The sequence below is a fragment of the Hemicordylus capensis genome, chromosome 2 (assembly GCF_027244095.1).
Source record: "Hemicordylus capensis ecotype Gifberg chromosome 2, rHemCap1.1.pri, whole genome shotgun sequence".
Classification (NCBI taxonomy): Eukaryota; Metazoa; Chordata; class Lepidosauria; order Squamata; family Cordylidae; genus Hemicordylus; species Hemicordylus capensis.
Genome location: NC_069658.1, coordinates 336,244,026 through 336,253,101, shown reverse-complemented (window position 1 = coordinate 336,253,101; position 9,076 = coordinate 336,244,026). Strand labels below are relative to the sequence as shown.

At 42.7% G+C, this 9,076-nt stretch overlaps 1 protein-coding gene across 2 annotated transcripts in view; it reads left to right on the top strand.

Annotated features, from left to right (window-relative positions):
• Positions 1-275: 275 nt before the first annotated feature.
• The window catches only part of SGCD (sarcoglycan delta), a 620,371-nt gene continuing 611,570 nt past the window's right edge, over positions 276-9,076 (top strand). Inside the window, exon 1 of one of the 2 annotated variants that reach the window (XM_053298220.1) lies at positions 276-341. The gene's annotated coding sequence lies outside the window, so the exon portion shown is untranslated. The remainder of the gene's footprint in view (positions 342-9,076) is intronic. The other variant, XM_053298224.1, reaches the window with a different exon arrangement.

Sequence of the window (9,076 nt, the reverse complement as noted above, 5' to 3'; positions counted from 1 at the left end):
ACTGTCTCAAGACCTCTTGTTTTGCTGTGTTCTCACCAAACTGGTTTTGCTTTGCTATGTGGGGACTGAACTCCCATTCTTCCCCTATAGGTTATGTGCCCAGAAGCCAGTAAATAAAAGAGACAGGCCTAGAGAGTTAAATAGAAACCAAAGCAAAGAGAAAAGCTTTGTAAATGGTGACAGCACAAGGATTCCAGATGATTGAAAAGTTGCAAGGTTCTGAGTACGAGCTCTGGTCTTTCAAGTTGGAGATGTTCCTCAAAAGTCATGCAGATGCAGGAAAGGAGCAGAAGGTATGGGACAGAGCAGATGAAAAGGCATCAGGAACGATTTGCTTGGTGGTGAGTGACCCAATCTTGGTGCATCTAAGAGACAAAGAAAATGTAAAGAATATGTGGGAAACTCTGAAGGGATTATATAAAAAGAAGTCTGTGGTTTCCAAAGTGCAACTAGTAAGAAAGCTGAGCAACAAAAGGCTTAGAGAAGGAGAAAGTCTGTCCAAGCACATAAATGAAATGTTAGATATCTAGGCAACTGCAAGCACAAGAAGTAATCATGCCAGATGCAGTTTTGATAAGGTTGCTGCTGAATAGTTTGCCACATTACTTTGATAGTGTGACTAGTGCCTTGGAAGTCAAGGAGGGTGCAGATTTTAATGTGTAATTAGCCATCTAGAGGACTTTGATTTGCTCAGAATGGATGATAAGCAACCAAAGGAAAATGAAGAAAATGCATTTAGATCCTTGCAAAGAACTAATACTTTATTTGTGGAAGCCCCAAACACTTGCAGAATAAGTGTCCCAAGAATAAAGAGTCTGCAGACAAAAGGCAAGCAAAACAAAGTTGCAAAGAGAGTGAGTCATTTGGGAACACAGAGTACAGAACTTACAAGTAATCAGGGACTAAAGCTAATAAGCAAAGGATATACCTTGTAAGGACAGATAAAGTTCTAGAAGCTAAGTTTGAGAAATGTAGCAGTGGCATTTGTGTTGACTCAGGTGCTACCAGCAACCTCATTAGAGAAGGAAGAGATTTATAAGCTAGATAAAGGTGAAGTTGTGCCGTCAAGTTCGTATCGACTCCTGGCAACTACAAAGCCATGTGGTTTGCTTTGGTGAGATACAGGAGGGGTTTGCCATTGCCATTATGAGATGATGCCTTTCAGCATCTTCCTATATCACTGTTGCCCGATATAGGTGAGATATGAGTTGTAAAACCCCGATATATTTGGCAGATGGAAAACTGATGTATGCAAAAGGGAAAGGATTTGCATAGATGCTCTGCAAACTGGAGAAAGGAGAAACCATTGGATTAACAATTGGTTAAGTTTTGTATGTGCCTACTCTAGAAACAAATCTGATGTCTGTATGATACAGAAAGGGGCTGTGAAGTAAAATTTAAAGGAAGGCACTATTTCATTACTCATAAACAAGACTAGCACTTGGTAAGGTAGCAATGAAGGCCTTGGAAAGGATATCTAGATACCTTGACCTATCTATACCTACAAAGATTAGAATTGTTCAGACAATGGTTTTCCCTGTTATACTCTATGGATGCAAAAGTTGGACTTTGAAGAAGCAAGATAGAAAAAGTATTGATGCTTTTGAACTTTGGTGCTGGAGAAGATTTTGAAGATACCATGGACAGCCAGGAAAACAAGCCGATCATAGAACAAATTAATCCAGAATTTTCACTTGAGGCACACATGACCAGGCTCAAACTATCATACTTCAGACACATTATGCGAAAACTCAGCTCCCTAGAGAAGTCTATAATGCTGGGGAAAGTTGGAGGAAAGAGAAGAAGAGGACAACCAGCAGAAAGGTGGATAGAATTGGTTACGACAGCAATGAATGCACCACTGAGAGACCTTTAAAGGCCAAGTTGAAGACAGATCATCCTGGAGAGAATCTATCTATGTGGTCACTGTGTCGACACCAACTTGACGGCACTTAATCAATCAAACAAACAGGAATTGCTTATGAATGCAGTTTTACAAGAAAATGGATTGTTTGAAGTAGAATGTGTGACTGAAAAGGGCAAAACTGTGAAGGAATGCACACACAAAGGATGTCTGAATTTGTAGCAGAGAAGGTTAGGCCGGATTGCTGGACTGCGGTAAAGAGACTAGGCAGGTACCTAAAAGGGACAATCCATCCAAAATTAAAGTTGATGTATTGTCCAGGTGAACAAAGGGTAGCAGATGCGTTCTGGGCTCCTTGGAGAAAGAGCAGGATATAAATGTAAAAATAAATAAATAAATAAAAATTAAATAAAATCATTTCAAAACTTGAGAGAGAAGTTGGGACTTACAGACAGCAGCATGAACCGATGAGGAGTGTTGAAGCTAGGACCCTGGCAGCATCAGCTCTCTGCTGCAATGTCTCATAGTGACCCCTGGGGCGCGGTTTAGGGTCATGGAAAAAAGTTCTGGACTCCTCCCCGTTTTGTGCTTCCTGTGTTAGTCTCCATTTTGTCTCTCCAGAGATGGCTGTTTATTTTGGTCTCTCTCTTCAGCCATGAGCTACAGTTGAAATTAAGCTGCAGGCTTTTTCACATTTGTTTGTAGCCTTTTGTTTCTTTGTACAAGGATTAATAAATCTGTGTAGTTCTTCAGTACTAAAGAACTGTCTCTTGCTTTGCTGCTTTCTCACCAAACTGATTTTGTTTTGCTATTTGGGGACTGAAATGCCATTCTTCCCCTACAATTCTTTCTAAAAGGAAAGGAGTAAGAATAATAAGTAGTTTTTCATGCTGCCAACGTAATTTGAAAGTTTCTAATGCAGTGTGAAGTACAAATGATATGTAAAATGAAAGTCACTGATAGCCACCCTGGAATTCTCATTCCATCTTCTAAATTCTATTACATAGATGCAACACTGTTTGAAAGTCACTTGTTGAGTTTTGTGCTGCATAGAGACCAGTCATTTGCACTACAAGTGAACTGGCCTGGGTTATTTCTGATTATGTACTTCACAGCTGCCATGAACTGATGAATGATGTTTGAATTACTGCTCTCTTTTCATGCATATGTACAATTCAAGGACCAATGCATAAGGTGACATATGACAAATGGGTGTCTTGACAACTACTGCCAATAGAATCTCCAAAAGACAGATGATAATGTCTGGTCACCTTGGAGAAGAAGCTGAACTTCCAGATTAATACAACTATAGTTTTGTCTGTAAATGTTATTGTATTCATTTCTTAGCTGTCTGGAGTGTAAAAATTGCCAAGCAGCATTACAGTGGCTCTGTGTGTGTTTTCTAGTGTGTTTTAGTTTTCAGCAGGGGCGTAGCTATAATTGAGCAAAAGGGTTCAAAGAACATGGGCCCCCAGCTCCTGAGGGCCCTCCAGCTTCACCCCTCCCTATTTTCTTCATTATCTCCCTCACTCTGGGGGGCCTCCAGGGAGAGGGATGAACACGGCCCCCTCTCCCCTAGCTACGCCCCTGGTTTTCAGTGAGTGAGTGTGTAGCATCAACATATAGCTTATGCTGTAGTCAGAGGTGCTCTAACTCCTAGACTTCCAGGAGAAAGTCCAGCGCCTCCACACACACTGGGGCACCCCAAATCCTCTTTAGTCCAGGTGGTGTAGTTGCACTGACAAGCCGAGTGTGACTGTGACCTTATGCTGTAGTCAGAGGCGCTCTTACTCCTGGACCTCCGGGACAAAGTCCAGGGCCTCCACATACCCTGGGGTTCCCCAAATCCTCTTTCGTCCAGGTGGTGTAGTCCACACATGGGCTGGGTGTGACTGTGTGAACTGCGCTGGGTGGCCAAGCATGATCTCTGCTTTAGAGACAGAGGAGGCAGTAGGGAAAATGTGGGATGGGAATATGTTAAGTTGAGTGTTGAAATGTTTCTGTTAATGCATATATGCATACATATAGCTGATTTATATTTTTACATTCTTGTGAATCCAGTTGCTGATTGTGCCCTCAAGAACACTGTGTGTTTCACGGGGTGTGTGCGAGTGTGTATGTGTATAATGCTTAACTTGCAGTGAGGTGGGGTGTGTGGCTCAAAAGGCCTTTAGGCCCAGGCTATCCAAAATTACCTTGGTGCACTTCTGGCTGCAGTCTTCAATTACTGCGTACAAATGGGAGCCTTGGCAATGGGGTGAGCCTTTAATGGAGCTTGAAGTGATGATCTCCTAATCTAAATCAGCTTCTTAGGGCAGAACTAAACATTACAGTGCTGCCAAAAGCAGCAGTTAGTGTCAAGGCGCCCTCCTTTCTCATAACATATACTACTACTTTCCCCCATGTGTTGACATCATTGCATCTTATTTTATTTTAGTCTGTGTACAGGAGGCCTTCTTCTTTTGCAGGAATTCTGTTCTGGCCTATTGCCACAAACAGGGAAACTTTGAAAAATGAAATCTTGAGCCTATGGGGATAGAGGGGGCGGGGGGGGTAAGATTCCTCAGCACACTTAAATGTAATCTAATGAAAATGTGCTCAAATCTAATTAAAAAGCTAGGGGGATAATAGTAGTAAAGCACATTACCTTGCTCTCCAACAGTCCAGCAATGCCCCACAACTTCCAAAGCCTCAATTTTTGGGGTGTGTGGGGTTTTTTGGTGGAAAACTATGGCCACACAAAATGGCCACTGGAAATGACACCAGAAGTCATTTCCATTTGTCACTTAGCCACAAATAGCTGAAAATAACCCTAGGCTTAGTGCACAAACAAAAAACTTGGTCTCTCTACTGCAAATAGCCAAAAATAGCCCTAGTTGTAGGTGCACAAATCACCTTCTCTATACTGCGAATAGCCCATAATAGGGCTATTTTTGGCCTGTGAACAAAGAAACCATGTCTCAATGACCCACCCATGAATAACAGAAACTGTGGTAGGAGAATCCACGAAAAATGAGGATCTCTTCTAATCCACTTTGGAAATGTTTCTTGAAAAGTGGTAGATAAATAATGTAGCCACCTAATGGCACAGCAGGGAAATGACTTGTCTAGCAAGCCAGAGGTTGTCAGTTTGAATCCCCATTGGTATGTTTCCCAGACTATTGGGGAACACCTCTGTCAGGCAGCAGTGATATAGAAAGATGCTGAAAGGCATCATCTTATACTGTGCGGGAGATGGCAATGATAAACCCCTCCTGCATTCTACCAAAGACAACCACAGGGCTCTATGGTCGCCAGGAGTCAACACCGACTCGATAGCACACTTTACTTTTACTTTATATAACTAAGATTAGCAGTAGTGCATTGGCTTGGTTCACATGCAACTCCTAACCTTGAATGACATTTGTTGATCAACCCTCAGGCTTACATGCTCCTCTAAAGCACCATGCGTGCTCTAATCCTCTCCCACAGATCTTGTTTCTGAGTAAATCATAGTTTGGTGTTGCAGCTGGATCGAGCAATGGATGAGAAGGGAGGGTAGGGGAGACTGTGTGAGCTCAAGGCTCACTCATGTAATGCCAATCCATGGTTTAACACTGTGTGCCCCACATGTGTTACCTATATGCATAACTGTGTGGCCCCATTGAATACCTGTATGCATAAGCCCTTGTGGCAAATAGCAGCTTTGGAGTAGAGGTAATTCAGATTGGGGGAAACAGTGTGGGATGACTACTCCCAGCACTGTGCTTAGAATGCATTCCCTTCCTCCCTGCCAGTTGCTTTTGCAATCACTGATTTTATAACATTCTGACTAATTTGGTCCCAAGTTGCTGGCAGCTTCTTTATATTGGGGTATGTCAATGTATATTTGCCATGCTCTTTATTTATACTCCTAATCTTCATTAAAAAAAACCCCAACATCATGAAATTGTGTTTCATGCACATAGAAGTTCAAGGCAGTCGACTATGATGATGATGATATTGCATCATCCTTTTTTTTGGTTTTTATGTTCTTAGCCTAATCTTGTAAGACTAATCTTTTTAAGAGCACCGTGGTGCATTCAGAGTTATATCATACAGTGGGTAAAATGTACTATGCGCTGTTTGTGATGTTGACATATATAGATTTTAAAAAGAAAGAAGCCTATATATATGTGATCTATAGATCCATGTGATCTATGACATTATAATTACAATTTCTGACTCATTTGGAAGGATGGTGCAATAATTGTAGTAGATTGTCACTCATTTATCTCAGCTGAAGCAAAACACACACACACACACCCAATCATACATATTTATATGCCTACAAATTGAGACAGTTAAAAGCTTAAGCCAGTTTTATGGTAGGGCTATTATGACTCAGCTCTACTTCAGCCAACCACTTGATTTCTTCTAGGTAAGCTGCATGCTTGACATTGATTGGCTGTAATGAAACTTGTCCAAAAAGGAGAAAGAAGGGAGGATAATATAGTAAAAATTCCCTTTAGTATGTTTTTTTAATTAATACATTTGTAGATAAATCCACTTTGCCAAGTGTAGAAGCCTGATTATTTCTATTAATTCCTGAAGCTCCATGAAGCACCAGTTTTCAGTTTTATCCCATAGCACCACAGGTTTATGATCCGGCCAATTACTTCTGGTTAAGGGTTGAGACCAAGTAGATTCATGGAGCTTTTATTTGGTGAAATATTGATTGTATCAGCTGACTTCCTGTATCACACATCATTAAAATTGACAGGTTTTATGCAGCTTGACTTGTTCAGGAAATGGACTTTGGAAGTCCCTAACTCAGGTGCCAGTCTCCAGTATGGTTGTGCAGTCTCTAATGAGGTATATTTTCAAGGTTCAGCTGTCTGCTTATAGGGCAAGATAAAAACTGCACACCTCAGAAGCCTCAATCAGAATTTAGATCCATCTCTTCCAGGTTTTGAAATCCCCATAGAACATGCACAGATGACCCTTCATTGATGCTGAAATAATCCTGCTTTTAGAAGGCCATCCTTGCAAGCTCCTAACTGTGTGCAGTTTGTAGAGAAGTGAAAGAAAGTCAGTCTAATAAAGCTGTTCAATATTGACTAATATCTTTCCTCCCTCACTGAGAATTGAAACATTTTAACCTGGTACAGACCTTGGGCACTGGGTTTTGTTGCATTTATGGCTAAGGGAAGAGAGCATCCTAACATTTACACACCTCTGCATTCAGGAGCTTTAAGTGAAGTCTGTATATAAATGTAGCTAATGAAATTGGGGACTGTATGGCCTCCAACCATTTAAAGTAATGGCATGGACAATCTCACTCCATTACCTCTGAGTGGTAGCAATTCACACTAAAGCATTGGTTCCCTGAGGAGCAGAGTTGCTCAGACTGAATCTTATTTACAAAAAGGACAGAGGAGTTTGTTACAGCACACAACAGTCTGCTTCAACAAAAACCACAGGTTTCTTGCAAGTTCCAGATTGATTTATAGAAATTTGCTTTTCATTTCTTCCCTAGAAATGAGACAGTGGTGTTGTGTCAAGCGGCAGTTCACAGAGTGTACATGCAGCCGCTCTGTTGTGTGTAGGGCCATTTGGTATACACTTCTTTTAGGCCTTGGAAGTTTCAAGCAAAGGGACAGCAGCTTTTATGTGGCTAGGAGGCTCCAGAGCAGGGTTGCATGACTTGCTGCACAACTTTGCCTCTCCAGCTGCTTTTGGACCACTACCCCCATCCACAATGCCCAGTGGCCAGGGATTGTGGGAGTTATACACTAAGATCTGCAGGCGGGCGAGAGTTGTGTAGCCCTGATCAAGAAGGTAACTGCTGGCCTTGGGTGACGAGGACTTACAGGGCTCTTGGTGGGTTGAAGCAGACCTGCCACTCCTTTCCCTCTCCCAGTGTTGGTATGAATGACATTTCAGTGGACTACCCATGAGCAAGACTACTTACTTACTTACTTACTTATTTGATTTATATACCGCCCTTCCAAAATGGCCCAGGGCGGTTCACAACATGATAAAAACAAATTAACAATTAAAATCAAACTATTAAAACACAATAAAACAGCAAAAAGCCCTGAAAATCAGGGCAACAGTTTAAAACAGTTTAAAACAGTTAATCATTTAAAACTCTGGAAGGCCAGGCCAAATAGGTAGGTTTTAAGGGCTGTCTTGAAGGACAGCAATGATCTCAAATTACGAATTTCTGCCGGGACTGCATTCCATAGCCCAGGAGCAGCTACAGAGAAGGCCCGCCTCTGCGTCGCCACCAGACAAACTGGTGGCAACTGGAGACGGACCTCCTCAGATGACCTTAATGTGCAGTGGGGATCATGTAGAAGAAGGCGCTCTCTTAGATAACTCGATGTTTACAGGGATGCTTACCTATGTCATTGCTCTGTTTCTCAATAAAATTGTGGCCATTCAGTCCCCAAATGGGTTGGCTTACGCTGTTATCTGATATATGCATTTGGAAAGACACAACAGTGCCAATACAACAGAGGAGCAAGCTGCCTTCCCATGACTTCCTGATGTTATAGGCCTCACTGGTTGACTGCATGGCACAGGAAGTGGGGAACTGTGCCTCTGTGAGTGTAGCCTGTGCCCGATTGCCTGTGAAAAGACGAGACAGTCATGGGACCTATGACAAACAGTGGGTAGCTGCAGCAGCAGATAGTTCCTCTCAGTGCTCATTAGGGATTGGTGGGTGAATGAGAGATTAGAGAGAGAGAGAGAGAGAGAGAGTACCCACCTGGCACTTTTCAATCCACATGCCCAGCTCCACTCACCCATTGGCATGCTGACATTTGAAACTCCACTTCTTTGGAAATGTAGGGGCTATTCACATGACTGCATGGGCCAACTCACCTCCCCCGACCCCAGAAGAGCGACCAAATGTTGCTGGAAGGTTGGACTGCACTCTCAGGTAATCCAAGCTGCACAACACAGCATGGAGTTCTGGAGTCCAGGACTATATATCCTGGCCTCCATGTATCTTACATTGTGTGTGTGTTGCATTGGGAGATTCCTACAGGAAACAGGTGCTCTAGGCACTTGTCTCTGAGTCCGCTTGGGCTGAATGCAACCTGAGTGAACACACAGTCCCACAGCCAGGGTTAGGGGTGTGCTCGTTCCTTTAACCCCAGTTAAAAGCGGGTCTGCCCTCCCCTGCCAGAATCAGGTCTGCTCCTGGTGGTTCTCACACACAGCCTAGCCCAGGCTGGGCTTTCC